The following is a 27,921-nucleotide window of genomic DNA, read 5'->3' as shown; positions in this document are numbered from 1 at the left end:
GAAGCTCAAAGGAGATGAAGAGTGAAACTGGAAGATGCTCCAGACTTGAATTTCTTCGGATCAAAATGAAGCCCACACAATACTCTACCTTTTTAACAAAGGGACTAGAGTAGAAAGACCCAAGATCAAGGTGTATTTGTAGAGAGAGAGAGAGAGAGAGTTTAGAGAGGGAGACAACCGAATTTAGGTTTTGGAGTGAAAAGGAGATGAAAAAGTGATAAAAATCACGTTGCTGCGAACTAATATATATAGATCTCGCTCGAGTGAAGGAGTTGTCGCTCAAGCGACCAGACACAAAAGAAGCTTGCTCAAGCACAAGAAGCGTCGCTCGAGCGAACAATGCAAAGCTTCAGGCCTGCAACGCAGAAGCACGCTTGAGCGCAAGAACCACATAACACAGGGCTCGCTCGAGTGCAAGAAAGCTCACTCGAACGAAGAATACCAACCTTCAGGTCTTACAGAGACGCAGACGCACACTCGAGTGTAAGAGTGCTCGCTCGAGCGAAGAGACACACCACAAAAAGCTTGCTCGAGCGTAAGAACCATAGCTTGAACGAAGAAGGAAATACCCAAAGCTCGCTTGAGCGAAGAAGCCAAATCCTGGGCAGCAACCTTTTGTACCAACTCACAACCAACCTGATCCAAACTCACCCAATAAGTCCCAAACTCAAATACAAAAAGAAAAAGGAAGGAAACAAGACCTAGGCAACAACAAACAATCACAGAACCCGAGTCCGGAATACAATAATGGCCGGGGTGAAACCAAGATCGCTATAGTAGAGAATCCTTACAAAGTATATACAGTTATGCAAAATTTTCCAATATTGAATGCAAATGCCATGCAATGCCAGTTTAATGAAAATCTCTTTTACATGCTCTTCTTGAAAATCACCATTTTCATCAACAATTGAAATCTCAGCGATTCCGAAACTTACAATTTTATTCAATAGGGGCGGTAAATACGACTCAGGTAATCCCTAGGTTAGTGTCTGCAAGTAGGCTCAACAAGTACTACCAATAACCCCACTTTACCGGTTGCCAACCGGAAGGGAAGTAGTACCTCCTCCGCACGTGTTTTCAGTCGACACTTTCTAACCGGACTTACCAACGTATTTACCCCATAAACATTTCAGTAATATCATTTCACATTATTCCTTTCTCAAAGTACATGGTTTCAAATCTCAACTTAACACTTGCAACAATAGATGTTAGGAATGTCTATACAACATGCCAAAGCTAAATAAAAATCTTGAAATAACCAATTGAATAAGTATGTAATGCCATAGTTGTCCACTTCCAACATAATATCAACATTATACAATAATGATCAAATTTCCTTTTCTCCTTGCAATGCTATTTCACAAGTAGTGTGACGACAGGATCTTCCTTCTTTCTTCTCTTTCTTTTTCTTTTTCCTTCTTTCTTTCTTCGCTCTGTCCTTCTTTTATTTTCGTTGGGCTTGAAACATCTGGAAATAGTTCTCTAAATAAAGTTCTTGCTCTTGTTTGGTCCGGTGTTGGGTTTCACTTGGTTCGAAGGGTGTGAAGTCGGTCCGGTGTGTCAGGAGTCAAAATAAAGAAAAATTTCTGGACTGGTTGGCTAGCCACACGTGCGGGGGCCGTGGGCTACACGTGCGAGAAGGGCCACACGTGCTGGAGGCTAGGCCGCACGTGCAGAATTCAGCGGAGTTAGGGCTCAGCACACTGCAATATCTGTAGGTGCATGACTAGGTGCGGGAGTGGATGGCCGCACGTGCAGGGTTGAGGGCCGCACGTGCGGGAAGGAGGCTCGGCACGTGCGGGATGGAGGCAGTCCGAATCTTTGTTTTTTGTATCTCTTTTGGCCAAATTTATATCACTTTTGGGGCTTTTCTATCTCACTCTAAACCTTATTTTTCTCCCCCTTCTCTCTAGAAAACCTCATCTAACCCTAAAACTCTTTGATTTAGCCATCCTTTGGATCAAGATTCATCATCACCATCATCTCTCCCTCTCAAGCTTTGGAGATCAAAAGCTAGGGCTCTTCATGGTGTAGTGAGAGTTGAAGGATCCTTCATCAAAGTTAGGGTTCATCTCTATTTCTTTATCAAACATTGAGGTAGGGTTTCCTTTGAGCTATATATATGTTTATGTAAGTTTTGAGTTTATTTTGTGAGCTTCTCTTACTATTTTGAAAAAGGGTTTTGGGGGCTCAAGAAAATTGATGATTTTGTAGAGCAAACTCTATCTTGTGTTCTTTTAAAGACTTTTGTTGAAATTTTGCACAACATGGGTTGAGATTGAAGTATATGATTAGATTTTATAAAAGAGATGAACATTGTTAGGGTTTTTGTGGAAAAACCTAGAAAATTAGGGATTTTGGAAAAATGTGAACATGTCTAAGGGTTTCTTTATGGTTTTGTGTCAAGAGAATGAATGAGAGTGAATTTTCACCATATGTTTAGCAAAATAGCAAATTACTTGATGTATGAGAAATGAGATGTTATTTTAACATTATTGCTAAACACTTGAAAATGTATCGTTGTGAAGTGGCAAATTGTTATGCACCATGGCTAGTGAGAATTGTAAACATTGGAAACTAATATTTGAAAACATCACATATAGTCTTGAATATATCACATTGTTGAGAATTATACATGATGAGAAATTGTAGTTATGTGTTGATGACATGTGGTTATCTTGTGAGAGAACATTGAAATAAGGGATTGAGAAATGTGATTTTTGATATTATTGTAGAAATATTTGAAAATGAAGAAATGCCATTAGGTATGGGGAATCATTGCATTGCATACTCATTCAATTCATCATTATGCATTGTGGATTTAAATTGAAGATATTTACTTCATGAAAGAAAAATGTATTGTATTAAGAACAACGAAATTGTGTATGGGGTAAATATGTTGGTAAGTCCGGTTAGGAGGTGTAGATGGAATGGATAAGTTGGCTTGAGTGTCCGGGGTGAAAGACTGAAAACACGCGCGGAGGAGGTACCACTTCCCTTCCGGTTAGCAACCGGTAAAGTAGGGTTATTGGTAGTGCTTGTTGAATCTACTTGCAGACACCAACCTAGGGATTACCTGAGTCGTATTTACTGCCCCTTATGATTAAAATTGGATGTTTGGAAAATTGATAAGATTGCAAAATGTTAATGAAAATCATGGTGTTTGTCAAGAAAAGCATTGTAGACACCCCATTTTTGACCAACCTTAAAACTCAGATGTCACCGTTTGAGCGCTCGGTGATGATGCATATTGTGCTCGTTCTAAGGTTTCAGAGTCTCGGCTGCGAGCCTTGCCTCCGGACTTCGGGGCTCTTTTGTGCTTTGCCTCGGTTTGCGAATCAGGTCCTGTTTTCTCCATTTTCTTTTCCCGAAGGGAGGGAGAGGTCTTGTAGACCATCTCTCAGTAGCCGTAGGCTACGTTCCGTGGTCGTAGGCCATTTTTCCCGTTTGGAGACCAGTTACCGATTTTCGGAGCCGTCGGCCGTGTGCCTCGGTTTGAAACCGCTTAACTACCTCCATTTGCTCCGGTTTTTGGCACACACCTTGTTTCCTCTCCCTAGAGGGACATTGTGGCCCGAGAGACCACTTTCGTGGTCGCGCGCCACCTCTGGTGCCTAACAGCCTGTTTTCGGGGCTCCAGGCCGCGTGTTTTGGCCCCCGAACCCTCGTTTTGCATTGGTTAGGGTTCATTTTTGGTATGGACCTTATTTTCATTGTTTGGAAGGTGGTAGGATGGTAGGAGACCAACAATTCTTTTGAAAACCATTTTCTCTCTCCTCCAGCCGATTTTCTTGACAAAAAGCTGGTTTTTCTCACTTTTGGACCTTAATTTCTGGTCTCCCATACCACCATTATGTTGTACTCATCTGGGAGGCCACCAATATGGGTAGGCCGACCAGCTTTTCTTCCTGACCCTTTTGAACCTTGCTAGAAAGCTGGTTTTTCTCTTTCTTGGGTCACATTTTCTAGTCTCCCACCATACAGCTGTATTCTACTCATCTGGGAGGCCACCTTTCTGGTATGGCCGACCAGCATTTCAGCTTGACCCTTTTGAACCCTGGTCGGCCGACCAGGGTAAGTGGTTGGCTGACCACTTGAACTGGACGGCCTACCTTCTGCTTTTTGGCCTTCCTGAGTGCAACACAGCTGTGCCAGCTGTGAAGCATTTGACCCTCTCTCTGAGATTTCACCCTCTTGTTTGTCTTCTTAAGGAAGCTTTGGTCCATTTGCTTAGCTTCAAGGAGAAGCTTGACCCTTTTGGTTAAGCTTCTTTGAGAAGCTTTGACCCTCTCTTGAGGCTTCTCCAAGAAGCCTTGGCTCTCTTCCTCTATAAAACAAACATTCCCCCTCCATTTGCAAGGGTTAGAAACATTTGGCTAAGATAGATACACCCCACCCTCTATAGCTCTCTTCTTCAAGCTCCAAACCATAATATTCTTGGCCATTTACACTACACCTCCTAGCACAACACCTCCACCATCCATCCAAGCACCTTGGAGCTAATTTTCAGAGGTTGAAGACTCACTATTTTGGTCCAGAAGCTGCTGGCCTTCTTCTCTTCAAGGGTAAGTCTCCATTTCTCTCATTTTGACATTACTTTGCTCCATAGTTTAGCCCTATTTGCAAGCATTTTTGGACTTTGACATAAACTGAAAAAAAAATTCTTTTGAGCTTATAAACATGTTTGCTTAAGGTCATTTTTCTGTTGGGGGTCATCTACCTCCTTTCCTGCTTCATTTCCTCATGTTTTGAGCTATGCATTTGAGCATTTGCATTGGCCTTGGTTTGGCCTTTTAGCCACTGAAATCCAGTGGATTTTCAGTGGCTTAGATGTGTCTTTGAGCTTCAAAATCATAGAGGGGTGACCCTCTCACCCCTTGTTCTCTTTACTAGCTTTATTGGCCTTCCAAAGGAGCTCCATTTTGCATGCTTTGAAGCCTTGTTTCAGGCCATTATTTGTGAGTTTTTAGGTCTGCATGAACTCTGTCCGGAGCCCCTTTGGCCACTTTTTGTGTCTATCATGTATGTGTGGGGCAATCCTCCTCAAGGCCTTTCAAGGGGACCTTTCATTGCATGCTTCATTGACCCATTTTAGGCCCTTTTTGGTGGGTTTTAGGACCCTCATAACCTCTGTCCAAAGGTGGTTTTGCCATTTTATATGTCCGTCATATACGTGTGGAACAACCCCTTGCATGGCCCTCCAAAGGAGCCTATCATTTTTGCCTGCATTGACTGAGTTTCAGTGGTTATTTGGGCATATTTTAGCATGGCATACTTCTGTTTTTGGATGGTTCGGTGAGCCCTCATGTGCTTCACATACTTGTAATGTAACTCATGGTTCAGTAGCTTTCTTTGCATGCTTTGTTGACCCTTGATTCTAGCACATTTTGGCCATGCCTTAAACTGATATTGTGCTTATTTTGGACTGCCCTAGCTCTGTTTTTGGGTCTCATGGTTGAATGATGTTTGTTTTGCATGCTTGTGGTTCAATACACTTGCTTAGCTTTGAGTTCTGGGGTCCATTACATGCATATACTGAGGTATTTTCTTGTTTTGGGGCCATTATATATCATATTTCAGAGCTTGTTTGAATGCCATATTGTCATGTTTTATACTCTTTAAATGCGTTTGAGAGTCGGGCTTGTATGCCTCATTTACCGACCATTGAATGAGCTCCATTTCTTTGCATTCCGAGCCATCATTTTAGGCCATTTTCCCACTGTTTCAGACCTGCCTAGGGTCTATTTGGGGTTGATTTTGCCTTTAGTGCATTGCTTTGGAAACCTCTAGTGTAACACACTTTACTAGTTTTGATACCCAGGCCCCCTAGCTTGCATTGTGTGCTATATTTGCATGTTTCGGGACCATATTTTATGCCATTTCAGAGCTGAATCATGTGTCATTTTATGCCATGTTTCATCCCTTACCATGCTTTGGGAGAGTGGCATTTGATGCCTTAGGATCAGTCTCTTGCATCGTGCATGTTTGCATGTGTTTCGGTTGTCTCATTTCCATCATTGGCCACTGATTTGAGTGTGGCTGAGGTCCACTCATATTGGTTTAAGTCCACCTTGCATTGTGTATACTATGTTGCAATGTATTGTGCATGTTATGTTGTTAGCATTGTGTATGCCATGTCATTCCTCGCATTGTTTATGCTAGGTTGTTAGTCGCATTGAGTATGCCATAGGTTGTTAGTCGCATTTAGTTCATGAGCATTATGCATGCCATGTAGTGTTAGCATTGTATATGCTAGGTGCATGTTTGCATTTTCATCCCTTGCATGTTTGCGTCATTCAGTGGCATTGCATCTAGGATTGCATGTTAGAATTGCATTCATGCATATCATGCATATTGCATTGTGTTTGGAGTAGGGTTTAGTCCAAATACAGGAAACAAGGGACGTTTCGTACTCCAAGTGACGAAATGTGCCTCGATTCCCGGTCGCCGACACTCCGGATTATCCATGATGGAGTTTAGGCCTTGTTGTGTTTATACTTGCATTCATTCCATTGAATCGTGCAATTCAACTCCTCGGCCATCATGCATCGAGATGCGTGATTGGTGGCACGAGGATCGAGGTCTACACTCCCTTGAGCTTGTGCAAGGACGGGGAGAGTGGTCTTGCACACATATGTTGAAAGTACCTTGCTTTCTCTCCCTCTTGCCTTTGTTGCAAAAAAACCAGAATCCAGGGGCAAAAAGTGGCCGGCCGACCAGTTTTTCTGGCAGGCCGACCACCTTTTTTGGTTTCCACCACAAAGGGTGGTCGGCAGGTGTTTCCCGAGCCAATATCTAGTCGACACCCTTCCCAAGGTGGAGTTTCAGCCTTCTGGAGCTTTGTGCAAGTTTCTGAGATCAATTGCAAACAAAGGCGAGGCGAGGCATGGCGATGGAATTTACTGACAAGGCGACTCGAGCATGCATACACCCTTCACCATCCGAAACAGAGCTGAGGCAATCCATTGTATTTAGTTTGCATGCTAGTTTATTGCTTACTTAGTTAATTTGTTGATTAATTAATGTTGTGTAATAATTAGCTGTAATTTGTTATTTAGCTTAGATTAGCTAGATAGTTTGTAATATTCTTTCGGATCCTCCGAGCGAGGGCACAATTGTAATAAGTGTGCGTGTGTGTGATGTATGTCTTCCAACCCCACGTCTTTCTCCCTTTTATTTATCAGCTTATGGTGGTTAGATTAGGGCATGTTTCAATTAGCATACTTATGGTCGCATGTTTGCATTCATTCATCTGTCTTGCATGCACCGGGCTCGGCATATCATACTAACTGCATTGTATTACAATTCCGAGGTGAATACTTGTTAGTTGTAGCATTTCACATGCCATCTTTGGAATAGCCAAGCCTATTATAGTTGCATTTTGCATGTGTTGCATTAGGCATTTTTGTATAATTAGGATCATTCATGAATTTCCAACATAGCTTTTGTTTTGGCTTGAAGTACTCGGTAAGTTTATGCTTTAGCACCCTTGCATGCGTGTGAGTGACTACCATGATAGCATGCTTACCATGAGGCTATGTGCTTATGTGATATACCTGCCTGAATGCCTGTGAGTGAAGGTTGGGTTATCTGAATTGGAATAATGCATTGACTGTGAGTTTTAAGCCCACTTGAGAGTGGCAAAATCATGTTTTTTAAGCCCATCCGAGGGTGGAAAAATCTGCATTTTAAGTCTACTCACGAGTAGCAAGCTATTTTCAAAACAAACATGAGATGTTTTTTTCCAATTCAGGCGACCCAGTCTATACTTGTATGCTGTGCGCATCACATAGTAATTCTAGGCTAATAACTGGAATAAGAACACATGTATTTTCAAAACTCGATATCATGTTTAGTAGAGGCCGATCTTTGATCGGGCGAGCGAGGGTGCTCACAAAGTGACATTCCCCAATCGTACCCAAGTTCCCGAGCCGAGGTAACTTTGGTGATGACGGACACGTGGCCTTAGGGAAACGAGTTAGGGTTTCCTAAATTTTTCAAAATAAAATATTTAGGTGGCGACTCTGTATCTGACAAAGCAGTCCATGTTTGGCACTTCTTTCAAAAACATCTATTTTCAAAACGATTTGCCGGATTTGGACTCTTTGATGATACATCGGTCTTGCGTTGCACTGTGCGAGATTAGATACAGGACCGTGACATTTGAGTTCGAACTGTAGTGAGCCCTAAATGAACAAAACGGGAGATTCTCTCCCGGGGCAATATGGAACATCTACAAGCATGGCATGTGATTATTTTTGAAATGGCATCGCATGGCACTCGCATATGCATTCAATATTGGATACGTCACATAAATCTATATACTTTGTTAAGGATTCTCTACTGGGCTTATTGCTCACCCCTATAGGATTTGGTGCAAGTAAAGATGTGGTGATCCCGCCTAACTGAGGGCGTGGATATGTTTTGGTGAAGAGTAGATTGCTCTTTATTTTGTTGTAAATTTTTTATAAAGCCAGGGGCTAATATGTGTGGGTCCGATGGATCATTTTGGTGCAACCAAGCTCATGCCTTGGAATTTGTAAGCTCTTGAGGGCCCTTACTCATTCTAGTTTAATGATTTCACATGCTATAGATTCATGTACTAGCATTCAATGAATGTGTATTCGCATGTGAGATTACTTTTGTATAAACATATGAAGTTTGTAATAGGATATGGTGATTACGACCTTCCGGTATCTCTTGTGTACCAGGGTCATTATTTAATGATCTTGGGTTAATGTATTATATTTATATTGGATTATTTCGAGGCGTTACAAGTAGCCCAAAGTTTGCTACCAATTATCACTAATACAACAACATGTCCACAATCCATGCACTTCTATTATTTTCATCATTTCAAACTATTTGTGAAATCTAAACAAACACTCTCCAATCTCAACAATTTTCATGAGTAGAGAAGCCCAACATCACATCTATATATATGCTTTTGTAATTAAACAAGGAAAACCTCCACTTTCTTTACTTATCATGGCACACCAACATGAGTATATATATATATACATATATTATCACCCATAAAACTCTCATCTTCTTTTATTCAAGAAACCCCCACAAAATTCTAGGTTTTCCTCTTTCGAAACAACACACACACAAACACTTGAAAGGGGCCCTCAAGAACACATCTTTTTCTTTCCTAAAACAATTTCAACCCTCAAGATGCTATCTTAAAAGAATTTAAAATTTTTGAATCTTACTTTTGAAAATCTCTACATTTTTTAGCCATAAAATCAAAACCAACATAATAGCTTCAAGAGAGCCCTTAGATCAACATCAATAATGCAAAACATGTATATATAACTCAAGAAGTCCCTACCTCTAGTTTTGATGAAGAGGAGAAGATGAAACCCTAGAAATCAAAATGCCCCAAACTCAATCTCCACCGTATAAAGTGAGGTTCTTGTGTTGCTCTCCAAGGTTTGTGAAATAAGATAGATCAAAGCCTCATGGATTGTAAGAAATCAAAGCTTTTGAGTGTTTAGTGAAGGTTTTTAGAGAGAAGGAGGAGAAAAATGAATTTTAGAGTGAGAGAGAAATGTTAAAATGTGATATACATTCAACCCAAAAAGGAAAAAAATAGGGTTTCTCGGACTGGACTCGTCCTGCACGTACGGTACGTGCCCCCGCACATGTGAAGCCTGCTTCCTTCACGTGCGGCACGTATCCCTGCACGTGCGACACTCCTCCCCCGCACTAGCCTCCGCACCTGTATATCAGACAGTGTGCAACCCAAACATTCCCCTAAATCCCGCACGTGCAGCCTCACTTCCAGCATGTGTGGCCCCCCTCTCTCGCACGTGCGGCCTGGTTCTCCAACCCAGAATTTCTCTCCTCTCAATTTGAGGCACTTCGGACCTGACCTCGCACTCTCCGGAACAAGTGAAAATCAATCACCGAAGAAACAAGAATAGGTATTTGTTTGAGAACAAAACTTCCGGACACTTCAAACCCAATGAAAACAAAAGGATAAGGAGCAAATCATACACCCGGTCATCACAATCGTGCCATTATAAATATTGTGGCCTAGAAATCTGACTTTTGTTTGAAAAAGTTTCATTTTTGATGAGAAAACAACAAATCCATTTTTAATAATAACATTCTTAAAAATATTGAGATTTTAATATGTTGTTCAATAAATGAAGAATATACAATAACATCATCTATATAACATATAGTAAATTCGGAATAAGGAATAAAAATATCATTCATAATATTATGAAATTCAGATGGAGCATTTTTTAAACCAAATGGCATAACATTCTATTCATAATGGTCAAAGGGTGTGTCTGTTTATCTTCGGACTATTTGGTTGGACTGAATTTGTATCTCATGTTTGTTTAGTCATGGGATTAGAGACTATTTGGTTGGACATGATATGAATTCTATGTTTGTTTGGGATATTATGGAGAAGAATAAATGTTTAAATGACTATTTTACCCTTTTTAATTATTTACCAAGTAATAGCAATATTAAACATATCTTTAATATTTTAATTATTTCTAACTAGATTAAATAAAAATTTATTTTATTTTATTTTTTACACAATTAAACAAATTTATTTTTTAAAAATTAAACAAATTAAATAAATAAAATATCAATAAAAATATATGTTTTTTTTAATTAAAATTTTAAATAATTTTATTTTTAAAAATAATAATTATTAAATAATAAAATTAAATAAAACTTCTATTAAAATTTAAATAATAAAATTAAATAAAATATAAACAAAATTTTAAAATAAAACGTCAATAAAATATCTACAAAAAATTATTTAAAAAATTAAATAAATAAAAAAATCAATAAAAATTAAATAAAAATATTTTATTTTTAAATTGAGACATTTAAATTTTATTGAATTTTACTAAATATAATACATAATTAAATAGTAAATGGTCAAAATGATTATTTCACCACCTAATTTCATATCCCCTTATCCCTCCATTTGTGTCCCACCCCCCATGGGACATAATACTGCAATGAATTTGGGAGTAATAGTTGTTGTGGAGTAATCTTGCTTCACCACCACCTATCATGATTTTTTTCCACCGGCCTAAGAGTAGAAGTATGGAGGCTAAAATCAAGTTTTTCAACAAGTGGTTGAAACCATTTGAAATTCACAGCCTTAGCTGCATTTGCATTTAATGGTTTCACGTTATCTAATTTATCTATAAATAGCCTATGTATTGTAGAGATCAGTGTGTGTAATAACCCGACTTTTTAAAATGCTCAATATGCTTTAATTCCCTCATTATATGAGCGATTGTACGTGTGATTGTGTGCTTGATGTAAAATTCCATATTTTAATGAGTAAATTACATGTTTCTCAATTAGTATATGTCGGTTATAAAGAAATCTGTTGAAATTGTGACTTTTGAACTGCAAATTGAGGACTTTAAAGGTGCGATAAACGAAAATTGACTTTACAGTTATGATTAGCATGATTTTTAGGACATTATGTGGAGTTTTGTAAAAATTTGATTCGTAACGAATTAATTAACTTTATTAGGCTAGAAAACTGAAATTAACGACTTTAATGAGTACAGAGACCGAATTTGAGTACATGAGTGTGCTAATGGGAATTTTAGAACCCTTTTAAGAGGTTTAATTGAAAATTGATTCAGTCTGATTCGTGAAGGTGTGTTTGGCAAGCATGTTTAAATTGGTTAGAATCAAGTCTTAAGATGAAGCTTTACACTCATTGAAGTTACGGTTTATGAATTATGGTCTTGGTTGGATATATTCATGAAATTGAGCATGTGATCTTTGGATTCAATTCATTAAAGAGTTGATTCTTATGTTTTGAGTTGTATTGACTTAGATTATGAGCAATTGTCTTTTGTTAATTTTAGTCTTGCATCTTTGCATACTTTGAGCTCATGCATATATATAAGATCAAGAAATGAAATGAATGAGTTATGATCTAATTGAACTTGAGATTTATGTTTACCATGATCATATAATATGTTTTTGAAATGAATTTGCTTGAATTGAACCTTGGAATTGAGTTTAGGAAGCTTGAATTTATTGGATTTTCGGACTACTCAAACGGAGCTCAGGACCGCATGTGCGGGGCCCATGGCTGCACGTGCAGGAGGCACAGCCGCACGTGCGGAAAATAGAGGAAACAACTCTGGCATTCTGAAATAAAGGCACATGCGAGTGGCATGTGCAACACACCTCTCCGCACGTGCGGGAATTGGGAACAATTTTGTCCACTTTTGTTACCTCTTTTTGACCCTCTGAAACCGTTAATGTGTTTATCTAATCCCTCTAAAATACTTGGAAGTAAATAAGAGGTAAAAAAAACTCGAACAAAAGATTAAAGAGATAAACTAAGGAAAGAATGCATTATTTATCTATTTGTGTATGTGTGCTACGTGTAGGTCACTTGCAGAAAGAGACCGTTGCTTGCCTAAACCACTGTGAGTAATTATAGTGTAACGATTTATGTATTTATTTCTGTATTCCTGTTTATGAATTACGTACCTTAGTTGTATTTAGCCCATTCGGGATAAATTGTACTATGGTTATTACATTATGATTGCGAATGACATATTTGGGATAAATGGTGCAATGATTTATGTACTTTTGCTCGTGAGTGGCACACGTTAAATAAATTTAAGTGAATGGAAATGACTGAACAATGATATAAGCATGAGTAATGGCATAATAAAAGGACCTAAAGTTGTTCTGTTTCGTTATATATGAGTACTTTATTGGGCCTGAGGCCGTTTTGTACTCTATTGGGCCCGAGGCCGTTTGGTATATTGTTGGGCCCAAGGCTGTTTGGTATTATGTTAGACCCGAGGCCGTTATGTATTACGTTGGGCCCAAGGCCGTTGTGCATTACGTTGGCCGTTTTGGAATATGATGAACGGGACATGTAAACGTTAAATAAATATTCTCCAAGACATATGCTTATTCACCCGAACCTCTTTACATTATTATTATTCACTGAGTCTTACTCATTTCATTTTTACATATGTTCATGTACGTGATCAGCTTGGAGGACAGCCCTAAGTCAGCTTCAGGAGCCCTTTTTGGTGGATCTGTTGTGTTAAGCTCCACAATTGAAGCTTTTTTGTCTGTTTCTTTAGATGCCACATGTTTTGTCTAGTTTTTGGTGGTATTTGTTAAACTCATGAGTAATATGTAAATTTTTGATTGCGAACTCCTTGCATATACCTACATGACATGGACTTATATATGTATATATGTATAAACTGTGTGTGTTTAAATCTTGGCATATAAACACTGCTCAATGGACGTTCTGTAATTTATTTGCTTCCGCTTTAGGCCCCGTTGTCAGACGCATATTATTGAAATTTTGTTTTGAGGCCTAAGTACGGGGCGGTCATGGACCAAACTTTTAGGGACAGGTTTAGGTTGTGACAGTGTAGGAGAAAGAATAGAGTTAGAGAGTAAGAGTGAGTAAGAGTGTGTTTTTTCTCCTCCTCAATGTATGAAATAAATATGTTTTAGATTATAAATCTTCTCTTTGGTATTTGTTTTTGTAAACCATCATAAGTGGTTCGCACCCCACTCTAGGAGGGCCAGTTTTTTCAAAAGAAACTGTAGAACAGAGCATCGTTTCAAATTTTGCCCAGAAATCAAAGTTGTTGAAATTATGTTTTGATCACACCAGTGTGTAGTTCTCATTGAGACGATCACACTGAAAAAAACTACTTTGAAAATCGAGTCCCACAGAGACCGCACGCGCTACACATGCCGTCAACATCGTCACCACGCGCTACCACATGTCTTCTTCGCCCGGATTTGCACAGTCCGACCCGTCTGACGTACGATCCGATCCATTAGCCCGGATCCAGATCTGTATCCAGAAGTTGACGTCATTGACAACGTCATCGCTGACGTCAATCTGAGCCGTTAAGTTGAGCCAAGCCACAAGCCAAGCCAAGCCACAAGCTGAGCCGAGCCATGCCACCATGCCGCAGACCGAGCCGAGCCACGCCGCCAAGCATTGACGTCACGCTGACGTCAGCTATAGCGATCCCGGTTATCCCTTTACTGTTTTGTTGTATTTCGGACGTGGTTCCGTGGAGTTGGTAGTTGTACCAATCGTGTTGTCAACCTTTAAACCCTTTTGTTTGAGTTTTAGAATGTGTTGGGCTTGGTTGTTACAGGTTGGTAGAGCTTTAGCTCCCATTGTTGTTGCCCAGTTTTTAAATGGTCCGCTCGAGCGGGTCTTCTTGCGCTCGAGCAGGGTTCACAAACTTCCAGTATTTTGTGCCCCTGCAAAAATTCTGCAGTTGTGTTTTCTACGCTCGAGCGGGATTCTTGCGCTCGAGCGGGTCGCGCTCGAGCGGGCTTGTTGGCGCTCGAGCGGGTAATTCTTTTTCTGAAAGTTCTGGGAGGTGAAAATCTACGCTCAAGCGAACTGGTACTTCGCGCTCGAGCGAATGTGTTTTGTTTTTGTTTCTTGGTGCTCGAGCGGGCCTTCTTGCGCTCGAGTGTGACCAGATCTTTTGTGCTTTACGCTCGAGCGTTCTATTCTCCGCTCGAGCGGGTCATACGTATATGAGTCATCCGCTGGGTAACTTTAAATCACTTTTTACATTTCCTTTCTCTCTCTTACTTTCCCAAAATCGATTTTGAGAGCCTCTCTCTCTAGGATCTCCCTTCTCTCTAGGGTTTGATCTAGTTAGAGTGTCTCTCTATCCTTCGGCCTTTGTAAAAAGTGTGTTGATCGTTGAGGGCTATATTTTGATCCAAGAATTTCGGGATTTGGAGCATCTTCGTTTCCTTCATCTTCTTCGTTGGGTTTCATCTTTGAGGTAGGGATTCCTACTCATCTTTATGGGCTTTGATCTAGATTGTGAGCTTTTGTATAAATGGTTTTGGATTTTGAAAGTTAGGGTTTCAAATGTGTGATTTTGAAAAGAGGGTTTTGTTTCCTTTAAACCATAACTGTGTATTTGGGTTTCAAAATGAGTATGTTGATGTTTTTGGTAATATTTGGACCCTTGGGGGTCAAGATTGAGAAAATGGGGAGAAAGTCCTAAATTGTGTATAAATTAATTGATATAATTAATTTGGGAAAGTTATGGATTTGTGAAATTGAGTTGAATATAATGCTAGTGGTTCATTATGAGATGGAATAGTGGAGTCAGATTAATAAATCGTTCACTTTTGAAAATGCGGATAATTTATCTGTTTAGAAATAATTGCCTTGGGCTACCGGTGGAGGGTAATTTTGATTGTTGTAGACAATGCATGATGATTAGGCAAACTAAAACTAATCGATTGGATGTGTCATCGAATATGACGGTTGAAAGAATACATTAATTTTATGTATTGATTGAAATTGTATATGATAACTGTTTATATACATTGTTTTGTGTGGGAGGAGATGGGGGATGTACTCCACGGTATATTGGAAGATTGGGGATGGACCTCTAAATCGGAAGTTGTTTGACGTTGATACAGCACTACAATGTGTATCATTTGTGAAGTCTAGAAGTGTTTTGCTTAACATTGATACAGCACTAAAATGTGTATCATTTGTATTGATTGATTGAACTTGTATATGATAACTGCTTATATACATTGCTTTGTGTGAGAGGAAATGGGGGATGTACTCCACGATTTATTGGAAGATGGGAGATGAACCTCTAAACCGGAAATTGTTGACATTGATACATCACTACAATGTGTATCAGGTGTGAAGTATAGAAGTGTTTCTATATTTATTTGATATAGCACTAAAATGTATATCATTTAGAAAGTATGGAAGTGTTTTGTTTGATTTGATATAGCACTAAAATGAATATCATTTGAGAAGCAAAGGAATGTCTTGTCTGACTGTGATACAACACCAAAATGTGTATCTATTATGAAGTATGAAATGTTAAAATGAGTTATTATCTCACCTGAAATAGGAATACAGTAGCCAAGAGATGTGATCTCATTTAAAATGATCTCATTTAAGTCCCTTGTACTGGAGGACTCTAAACTTTCGCAGTACTCTCGTGTTAAGGGGCTACGGGCCTTTGTAACATAAGTCCTTTGTGCTAGAGGACTCTAAACTTTTGTAGCACCCTTGTTTGAGATATCTCCCTTGCCACCGACTGCCTTGTGCGGGTGGGTTTGTCTAATCGATTCCGGGTCTATTATTCCCTTGTTTTGAAAATCCTTAGTGTCAGGGGACTATAATGCAACTGCACATCTTGTTTTGAAAGTCCTTTCGTGCTAGGAGACTTTAAGCCTAGGTAGCACCGTCCTTTCGTGCTAGGAGACGTTAAGCCTATGTAGCACCCTTGTTAAGATATCGGCCACCGACAGACTATGAACGGGTGTGCTCGATGCCGAGGTTATGCTTTTGTTTTGCCGGAATGTCATCACCCCATGTTTTAAGTTGACGTATGTTAAGTAAGTAAATAAGTAAGTTTTGAAAGATCAATGTTCGATTGATGTTTAAGCCAAGCTAAGGTATGTTATGTATGGTTTTGACAAAGATATACTATGTATTGTTTGAAAAGATCTCAAGTATCATTCATTTAACCCCTTTATTACTTATACAATTCACTGAGTATCCAAGCTCACCCTCCCTATGTATATATGTAGGTAATAAGCAAGAAGTCGGCTACGCCGAGATGTGTGTTTTGTATGTATGTTATGTCGGCAGTGAGTATGTCGACAATCTGGAAGATTATGTTTCTTGACTTGTATTTCATGTATTTTGTTTATGTCGACTTGTGAAGCCCTTTTGTTAAGATGTAATATTTATTTTTTTGTACTTCATTTTATTTGTATTCAAGTTGTAAAGCTACATAAAGATGTATGCCATTTCATTTGATCTACGCACTGCTCTTATAGGCTACTTGTATTTTAGATTATTGCTTCCGCACTTGTGAGCCCCATATATTTATACTCTGATTGTGTATGAATTTTATAAGTTGGCCTTCGGTAATCTCGAATTATTGGCCATCACGGCACCAAACTACTAGGGGCGGTTTGGGGTCGTGACATAATATGTCCTTTTTTATTCCCTATGTGGCACGCTCAATTCTTTTCAATTTATTCGACGCTCTGTGACAAATGTGAAAAGAACAGGTGGCCTTAGATATTGCATGGCTGCTCTAAGGAGCGAAAATACTGCCAAAGTACCGAGGCATTAATTTGAACAAGATCTGGTCTGTGACTTGTGCTTTTCTATTAATGTTCATACAACTTTTCTTGTTTTCTTATAAAAAAAAAATATTGAATAAAATAAACATACAATACATATGAGTATACATCAATAAAAAAGAAGGCAAGAGCAAAAAGCATCAAAATGGAATTTCAAATCCCAACTAGGTTGGCACCGAGAATATCACCCAATCATTTGCTCGCTCCTGCCCAAAATTGGTGAGAGACCAACAAACAAAGGAGACAACCAAAAATAGAGGCTAAAACAAACAACAACAAAAGCAACCAATAAGCAAGAGCAGCCATCAAGTGAACCAACAAACCAGTAATAGCCACTAAGCAATTCCCCCGCCTCTGAATCCTCCACCAATGCACTGCCTAACCTGACTGAGATTAGAGATCAGATCCTGAGTTGAATAACGCAGCCCCTTTAAATAGGATTTTGTACAAAGAGCAATTCTAGTCTTCACAACTCCTCATTAGTAAACTGAGCGCTAAACACACAATCGTTCCTGAGTTTCTGAACTGACCATAACAAAATAGCAGCTACAGCTCTCCAAATTTTCAATTCCATTTTGCCAAGCTTAACTCCAAACCACCACTAGAGCACACCTTCAACTGTCCCGGTGGAACCCACTAAAGATTCCACCAATTTAACAAGTCAGACCACGCCTGTCATACTCCATAACACAAAAGCAGAACATGATTACTAGATCTTTTGCAAAAAGGGCAAACATTTGTTGCATTATCACTCACAAGATATACTCCTGCCGACTAAGCTGGCCCAACAATTTGATGAGGTCATCAAATATAAATTTTGATTTGAAGATAAATTGGCAAAAGAAACATCAAATATGTTGTTTTTTTTTATTGACAAAAGAAATTTTATTGATGTAAATAAAGTACAAGAAGTACTTGGAGCTTATAGTGCCGAAGTATTTTTTATTGGGTTGTTTGCTATTAAGATGATATTTCATAATTTTTTCATGCAGCTTTGGGTTGTTTAATTTATTTATTTTTTTTGTGCAGTACTTGAAAGTTTTAAAAAGTACATACTTCCAATATGAAAAAGAGATCAACAAATCTATTGAAGGACAAACCAATGAACCAAAGAAATTACTGTCCAAGGCTGACGTCTCACGGTGGCTGATTTCTTATCCTAATGGAGATGTTCCGATTATCCTCAATATCATAAAAGAGAGGATAATTATAGAAGATATTTGGGAATTCACGCGAAACAAACCACCACAAAGATTTGTTTCGAGATTCCCTCCAACAAACTATCATAAACTCAATATTGGAGTCATTGAACAAGATGGAAAAATTTTGACTTGTGCTTTACTACAGGATGAAAACTTGGGGGTAGTTAGCTATCAGTATAGTAACAAGGGCAAGATAGATATCAAGAAAGCCCAATTGGAGGTATTCATCGAGGGCATGTTAATGGTGCTCTCTCACAAGGAGAGTGAGATTAGTTTGTTGATTGTAGAGATAACGGACAAAGAAGTGGTCAAGCAAATAAATTCGGATATGCTAGTTGATTCTCCCTTGTTTGATAAGCTTTAGTAAGTATTTTATATTGAATATTATTTTATTACTATTATTTTCATTAATATCATGTTATTTATTGAGTTTTATTTATTTTACAGTTTGGTAAACTGTTTAAAACGTTGTTTCAATGATGTGGAACTAGTATGGGTTTCTCGATAAATGAACAAGGATGCTGAAAAAGCTTCCACAAAGCAAATTTTTGGTCTTCTAAGGTCTTGAATGCAGAGATCGTAGCCATAAATAACATTCTTGACATTGACAAAGGAATGCTGGTAGCATATGATGTTGATGAATAGAGCAAGCTGCAGTTATATCTCCCTTGGTCTCCTCTAATATTGAAGCTGGAAGTAGAAGTTACCTTCTAAATGAAGCTCAAGCAACCTTAACTGTTCATTTTGTTAGTTTATATGTTTGCATTATATATAGTAAAAAATTTAAATCGATTCGATAATCAAAATCTTATGATTTCAGTCGTTTCAAAATCGAATTTTTTTAGCCGTTTCAAGCAACCTTAACTGTTCTTTTTTTTTATATCCGGTTTTGAAACGACTGAAATCATATAATTTTGATTATCGAATCGATGTAAATTTTTTACTATATATAATGCAAACATATAAACTAACAAAATGAATAGTTAAGATTGCTTGAGCTTCATTTAGAACGTATCTTCTACTTCCAGTTCCAATTTCAGAGGAGACCAACAGAGATATAACTGCAGCTTGCTCTATTCATCAACATTATATGCTACCAACATTCCTTTGTCATTGTCAAAAATGTCATTTATGGCTACGATCTCTGCATCCAAGACCTTAGAAGACCAAAAAGTTACTTTAACATGTGTGGAAACTTTTTCAGCAGCCTTGTTCATCTATCGAGGAACCTATACCAATTCCACATCCTCGAAACAACATTTTAAACAGTTTGTCAAACTGTAAAACAAATAAAACTCAATAAATAACCTGATATTAATAAAAATAATAGTAATAAAATAATATTCAATATAAAATACTTACTGAAGCTTAACAAATAAGGAAAAATCAACCAGCATATCCGAATTTATTTGTTTGACCACTTCTTTGTCCGTCATCTCTACAATCAACAAACTAATCTCACTCTCCTTGTGAGAGAACACTATTAACATGCCCTCGATGAATACCTCCAATTGGGATTTCTTGATATCTATCTTGCCCTTGTTACTATACTGATAGCTAACTACCCCCAAGTTTTCATCCCGTAGTAAAGCACAAGTCAAAATTTCTCCATCTTATTCAATAACTCCAATATTAAATTTATGATAGTTTGTTGGAGAAAATCTCGAAACAAATCTTTGTGGTGGTTTGTTCCGTGTGAACTCCCAAATGTCTTCTATAATTATCCTCTCTTTTATGATGTTGAGGATAATCGGAACATCTCTACTAGGACAAGAAATCAACCACCGTGAGACGTCAACCTTGGACAGTAATTTCTTTAGTTCATTGGTTTGTCCTTTAATAGATTTGTTGATCTCTTTTTCATATTGAAAGTATGTACTTTTTAAAACCTCCAAGTACTGCAAACGATGTAGCACGTACTCATTATTATAGCTATGATAATTTTTTAACAAATTATATTTGTCCACGCATTTATTTTTTTATTTAAATTCCCACAACTAAGGTCTGATTTAAAAAGTTCAAAAATGTTAGAGATTTTAAAAATTCTACTAAAATTTTTATTAAATGTCTTACATGAATGCGGGACCCACATGGTGTGAGTCCTACACCTATATAAGACATTTAATAGAAATTTTGATAGAACTGTTGGAGTTTCTAACATTACTCTAAAAAATTATCTATTTTAGTATTTACTTTAATTTTTGACTATTTTAGTAGATTAAAATATTTATATTTGGGAAGAGGAATGTATTTGTTTTATAATCGAATGTGATGTTTGTAACACTACAACATAATTAAATTTTTACGGCTTGCAATGGATGTCGTAAAAACTCTTTCACAGCATGCACACAAATAACGTTATATGACATGCCGTAGAAAGTTGAGCATCATTTACGGGATGCAAGTTAAGTTGTAAAGAGTAATGAATTAAACATTAATGACATACTTTGTATGTCGTATATAATTTTTTACGACATTTTTGTCATGCCACAAATCATCATACTTTCCATGGCATAATTTTGCATGCCGTAAAAATTTATTTTTAATATATTTATTGCATACTTTGTATGCCGTATATAATATTTTACGGTATTTTCTTGCATGTTATAAAGCATCACTTTTCACGACATAATTTTGTATGCCGTAGAAGATCATTTTTAATATATTTATGACATACTTTGTATGACGTATATAATCTTTTACGGTATTTTCTTGCATGTCATAAATTATTACACTTTTCATGACATAATTTTATATGCCGTAAAAAGTTACAACTGAGAATAAAGAAAACAAAACCAGATTGGACCTACTCTTAAACCCCATCTGAATTTGTTTTGATCCATCACAGTCCTTCCTAAACAAAGAAAATTAAAATTAAAGACAATGACAAACAATTTGTGAAATGAATAATGGAGAAATTCAGGACCAAATCGTATTTGATATATACATTTACAACATTATAGTATAACGTTTTCTTGAGATTGACCTGTGTTTTACATCAACAAACTACCAAGCAGCCAACCAACCATTCCACAAAAATGATTATAAAAGAAAGGACAATATTTCAGCTATACTTTATATCCTAATCCATGCAAATTCTATTTACAATTAAGCTAATGTGAATGAGATACAATAAATAAAAATAAATAAATAAAAAATGAAGTTGAGTGAAGAAAGATTAGTTTAACTTTTCAATATTGGTGCCTATAAATAGAAAAAACCTCAACATCCCTGTGACACAAGCAATATGGGCTTTGAGTTATGCAATTGTCATGAATAAGGGCAAGATTGCATTCAGACAATTCCTAGATAGACAATCCATTAAGCTGCAAGGAGAAAAGATATGCCACTGATTGAAGGCTTAAAGGAAGTTTGGTAGAGCATGACACATCAAGTAGTTAATTTAAAATATTGGGGTAAGAAACGGCTTGTAAAAGATCGATGGTGCTTCCAAAGATAATGTAGGAACAGGTTGAAAAGAAAGTAGAATGGAAAATGTTATCCTGTTCTAGCTAGCTCTAATACTTTCATTGAACCATCAATGAGAAATTTCAATCACCGCCATGAATTATGGAACCAGGTTAATTCACTTCATATGTCATTGACAAACTGGCTTGGAACATTAAGCCAGACAATATCACCTAGACACCTGCTCAAGTCATTTTGTGCAAACAAGAAGAAATATGCCTCTCCAATAAGTGGGTACCCAAACAGAGGAGAAACCCTCATCTTCAATACATAAATGTACTAGTGGTTAATTCCCATCTAATAGTGACAAAGAACACAGTGGTGTTTTGTGCATTGCTGTATATTTCTCAAATCCTGTTCTCTCTTTCGTTGCACAATCCTTCCCTTATCTTCATCAAGTTTCACAAAAACTTAAGCAAATCTCTAAAAAAATCTACTCTAAAATGAAACATCATACAAGACAGCAAAAAGTAATAAGACCTGAAAGATATCACAGAACAATGCCAAAAAGCAAGATTGTCTTCTGTATTGACCATGAGAAATGTTGGAAGAACTGTACTTAACAAAACCCAATTGTGCTAGCTGACGAGGCTCTGTATACATTCTCCGAAAAATGTTGGAAGAACTATAATTAACGAAACAAATGACTAAGCACTCCATCAAATGAAGTTTGTCATGTAAGCAAGAGGTTATATTTCCTTGCCTTAATGAGCTTATTGGTAGAAGCAGACTTTATGGTTAGGGTCTCTAAACCAGGAAAAATCCAAACCAAGCCATCCACAATTGTTGAACAAGTGGTTGATGATGCACTTATTATCTCTAACTTCAAATGCTTCAAAGCAGGTAGTGGAGGGAGCAAGTTTTCACTCAATTCTCCAGGAAAAATTTCAAAAAATCACATAACAAGAAAATCATAACTAATAAAAAACATATACAATATGACCCCAAAATAAAAATAAAAAACAAAAAACAGATTATTCTTGCAGATTTTATATATGATATTTTTGAAACAATTCGTCACCTTGAATGGTCTTTTGGTTTGAAACGAGAAGACCCAAATATAATTGTATATGTTATAAGGAACAAAAAAAAAAAGGAGTATTTTTATAGAGAAGTTAAACAGAACAATGTAACATTTTTTAAATAAAAAAAAAAATTCACAAGTAGAATTTTTGAACAAAAAATCCACCCAGATTGATGTTACTGTGCTTACTTTAGAACTTGAACCACAATTTGTGCTGGCTTATTTTAAAGTTTGAGCCACAATGATTGGTATTTTAGTTTTAAAGAAAAATAATTATAGGTTGTGTTTGAATTATAAATTTAGGTAAAAAATTAAAAAATAAAAGAAAATAAGTAAGCATAATGTGAATGAAATATAAGTTTAAATTTTTTTCTCCATTTTTTTCCTTCTTTTTGTAAATTCTTACACAAATCTATGTTCCAAATACAATTATGATCTAAACACAACGTAAAAATCACATAATTCTATATGTGAATTCTTTATATCATTGCTCTTATGGAAATTAAGGACCTAAGGAATGCTGTGTTCCAAATTTATTTGGATATGATCACTACCACACACAATTTTCTGTACACTTTACTTCCCAAATTATTGTAAGAGTTGATTTATTTTGAAATGAATGGCCCTAATTAAACCATATCATTAATTCTCTATAATTTGTGTTTGTATAGTCTTACCAAAAAATATAGAATGGACGAAAAAGTCTATATGAACTATCAGTAGCGGAGTCAGAAATTCAAGGCAGAAGGGGCACATATTACACAGCATTGAAAAGAAAAGAAAAAATCCACAATATAAGGGAAATGGTGTAAATATGAAAAACTCAGGGGGCATGCGACCTCCATGGCCTCAAGGACTTGAGGTTTGGAATTGAAACCTCAATGTGTTGCAAGTTTTTACAGAACTCAACACACAAGTACTCAATCAATGGGCAGCTTTTGAATTAGTTTCTTGAAAACATTGTCTCTGATCTTGGATTCACTCAGAGTCAGTTTTTTTAAACAAGGTAGGTTTATAGAACAACTGGGTTGGATGTTACAGTACTCCAAATACAATACAGTGATTGATTGAGCAACAATCAATTGTCAACACAAGCGTTAAATTCAGTTAAAGCATTAAAGTTTATCACAACAGTTAAGTTCAGATCATCAGATCGACAACACAAGCGTAATCATAATGTCAATCTTCAGCAAGGAATATCAAATTCAACATCAATTCATTCTACTAAACCACCGCAAAATCATAGAAATCTCGAAATGCAAGCGAAAATCAGCATGTAAAAACCAGAAAGCAAGAGCTAGAGAGAGAGAGAGAAGGTACCGTGAAAACGTTCTTCGAAGTAGACTTTGACTGAAGCGATCGCAAAGAGGTCCTTTTTGTTCAATCCCAAAACGAGCAATCACAGAAGTGAAAACACATTCAATAAGGGCATGAAAACCCTAGAAATCAAAATCAAAGAGAGATGAGAGAGGAGAATCGGAACACATAAATTCAAGGCTTAGAATCGAATTAATCGAATAGATATGCAAACACCAAATTAATCGAGTCCGTGGAATCGAACTCCAAGCTCGGAGTGGCAGCGGCTGGTGGTGGTCGATGGTGGTGCTCGTGTGCTTGTGTGAATCCAAGATCTATGTTGCTTTCATCTCAAATGCAAAGAATGTATGAAGATCTATCGGGGTATTTGAAGGTTTGGTTCGCTTTCTAGGGTTTTGGAGGAGGAGGAGAGATCTCTCTCGCTCAAGTAACGAAGAATCCCCAATAATGTTCCCTTATATATTTTTTTTTTATTTAATAAAATTAATTAAAAAATAAAATTATTAACTGCTATAATAATAAAATTACTTAAATTATTATTTAAAATAAATTTTTAATATCATTAAAAATTATTAATTAACTTTATAATTTTATTAATAAAATAGATCATTTGTCATAAAATTTTAAACTTCAGGGGTGAAATATAAATTCTAGAACTATATGGGCAATTCATACTTTAATTTAATTTAATTTTTTTTGTCTAAATTTTTTTTAATTCTGTCTATGTATATCTTAGAAAATTGACAAGTGTTCCAAAATAATCAAGTTAAATCTTTAATTTAGACATAATGACCAAATTGAAATTAAACTCAAATTATATGGATCAAATTGTTCACTTTAAAACTATAGGAATTAAATTAAAATTTAGATCAAATTATAGAGGTGAAAAGTGTAATTAACCCAAATAAATATAAATGTATATAAAAAGTTTCTCCCATTATTTTAAAAGATGCAATTTTTATTCAATTGAAGGGGTTGGATTACAAATTCAATAATAGAAAATGTAATCATTTAAAGATCAGCAATGATTTAGAGCTCTAAATAAGGAGATCTAAATCCACCACTAGTGAGGTGGAAATTGAAAAAAAACAAAAAAATAATAAATAAAAAAAAGGCATAACATACATTGTGGCAATGGGTAGGACCCACTGCCACATCATTAATTGTGGCTCTAATTAGAGCTCCCAAGCATTTTTGTTTAAAGATTAATCTTAAGCTAATCAAATTTTTTATTTAATATTTAATATTTTACTCCCTACTCAAATAATGTGTGGAACTTACAAGATGTGACACTATGTGAATAGAGAGTAAAATATTAAGTAAAAAAAAAAATTACTCTATAAATTATTTTTTACGTTGTTCTCAAATAGGAAACTTTAAAGTGAGAAACTTGGTTGGAAATTGTTAGTTTTTTTTTAATTTTAAAAAAATATTAGATTGAAATTTTTTTTAGTAAAAGTTTTCACGACATACTAATGTATGTTGTGTAAATGTATAATATTTTACAACATAAAATGTATGTCATCTTAAATGGAAATATTTGCGTGAAAATATTATTTTTTTTACGGCATATTTTTGTATGTCATAGAAAAATCAGATTAAAATTTTTTTGGTAGAAGTTTTCACGGCATGCATTAGCATGCCGTGTTAAGTAATGCATGCCGTGTAAAGTTAAAATGGTTTTCGACATGAAATGTATGTCGTCTTAAGTGAAAATATTTTATGACATATTTTTGTAAGCCGTGAAAATATACATTTTTTATGACATACTTTTGCATGCCATAAACATATGAATTAATGACTTGTAAAAAAAAAAAAATGTCATAGAATGTACTAACTATGACATGCATTCAACAAAAAGATTTAAGTATAAATTTATAAATTATTTTTGTATTAAAAAAAATCTAGATTATAAATAGAATTTCTAATTTATTGGAAATAAAAATAAACATTTCTCATATCTGCTAAAAATTTATAAATATTTAAGAACATCTAGAATTTTGTTTTTATTATTTATAATTAAAATATAATTTCTCTAGAGAATGAGAGGGTTTGGGACAAAAACTGGTGTGGATCTAAAATGAGAGGGAGTGCGGCGTAAGTTTTTTTACTTTTTAATTTTCTAAAAAAATCACTAAATTCAAAAAAATATATAATTTAATATTTTACGGCATGAAATGTATATTGTCTTAAGTGCAAATATTTTATAACATATTTTTTTATACCGTGAAAATATACATTTTTTACGGCATACTTTTTGCATGTCATAAAAAAATCAAATTGAATTTTTTTTTTTTTTAAAGAAGTTTTCACGACATTCATTAGCATGTCGTGTAAAGTTATCATATTTTACAACATGAAATGTGTGTCATCTTAAATACAAATATTTTAGGACATATTTTTATAAGTTATGAAAACATATATTTTTTACAGCATACTTTTGTATGTTATAAATATATGAATTAACGACTTTACATTGTATATATATTGTTATTGACAAAACATTAACAGTTTGAACAAAAAAAAATGTCGTAGAATGTACTAACTACGATATGCATTTAATGCATGCCGTAAACATAATGCCGTAAATAGTCAGTTTTGTTGTAGTGTAAGAAAGATTAGATTTAATGTGATATTCTGTCTTATTAATTATTTTAATTTATTTTGTCTTTTTGTAAATTTTAATCAAAAAAAGATAATTTTTGACTTCCCAAACACCCCTAAGTCGGAGATTGATGAGCAAATAGGCCCGGTGTGGGGAGATGGTTGAGACTAATTTAGCCCATTAAAACATAAAATAAATTAAAAAGTTAATAAGATAAAATGTCAAATTTAAATCATAATTAGCTTAGTTTTTCTCTCCCAAAATTAGAAAAAACTAAAAATTTATTCCAAACGAAACTTTTTTAAACAAACTAAAATAGCCACAAAATAATAATACTAATAAACTAAAAAGTCAAGTTAAAAAAGTTAATTCCAAACGAAGTTATAGTAGTCTAGCGGCAAATTCACATTGTGACTTACCTTGTTATTATTGTTATTGATTGGTTAAAGTTGTGAGACTCAATATATTTTTTTTTGTTAGGATTGTAGGAGACAACTTGACACTTGTCGAGTGATAAGTAGTGTAGAGTAATGCTTTACGGCCACCAAATAATCACTCCATATCACGTGGCCATATCACCATTCAATGAGCATTATTAATTTGTGGTAGAAATTACAATTTTTTTTTTGGATTAGTGAGAGATAAGGATTGGCTACTTATGTATTTGCGGCTTTTTAATTGCAACAAGTGATTGATGATTAAAAAATAAATGAGGGAGAGAGTTTACTTAGATATTTTAATAGAGTGCCACATCATTCAATATAGGAAGTGAGTCTAATTTGTTAGCCTGAATAGCAATGCTTATATATGTATATATATATATAATAGTGTAATGTCTATGTTATGCACGGCTAATACATTTATATTATTAGCCCTTTTTTATATTGTCATAAAATAAAATAAAAAAATATTGTGTAGCACAAGAGGACAAAAGAAATTTAAAATAGTGTGAAATATTGACTAATAATAAATTGTTGACAAATTAAAGTATCAAATTATTTCAAAATTAAATATGGATCAATCTAGATAATAATGTAATAATGGTTCATTATGATTTATTTCATTATGACTTGAAAATGTTATAATGTGCATCGAGCATATAATAGTTCTAAGTGCCAAATTTATCGATTCCCAAAAGT

General features: G+C 35.7%; 1 protein-coding gene across 5 annotated transcripts in view; it reads right to left on the bottom strand.

Moving 5' to 3' along the window:
• LOC114288898 (uncharacterized) overlaps positions 1–24,609 on the bottom strand; it is a 162,767-nt gene extending 138,158 nt beyond the window's left edge. The window contains exons 1-3 of one of the 5 annotated variants that reach the window (XR_014346630.1): positions 24,394–24,609; positions 24,181–24,299; positions 17,157–17,846 (exon numbers count right to left, since the gene is read on the bottom strand). The gene's annotated coding sequence lies outside the window, so the exon portion shown is untranslated. Of the gene's footprint in view, positions 1–17,156; positions 17,847–22,324; positions 22,710–24,180; positions 24,307–24,393 lie in introns of those variants that run through there. The other 4 variants (XR_014346629.1, XR_014346631.1, XR_014346632.1 and 1 more) reach the window with 4 other exon arrangements.
• Positions 24,610–27,921: the final 3,312 nt, after the last annotated feature.

Source organism: Camellia sinensis, chromosome 12, assembly GCF_055761805.1.
Source record: "Camellia sinensis isolate YWXY chromosome 12, ASM5576180v1, whole genome shotgun sequence".
Lineage (NCBI taxonomy): Eukaryota > Viridiplantae > Streptophyta > Magnoliopsida > Ericales > Theaceae > Camellia > Camellia sinensis.
Note: the sequence above shows the minus strand (reverse complement) of the source record. Positions and strands in the feature narration are given on the sequence as shown.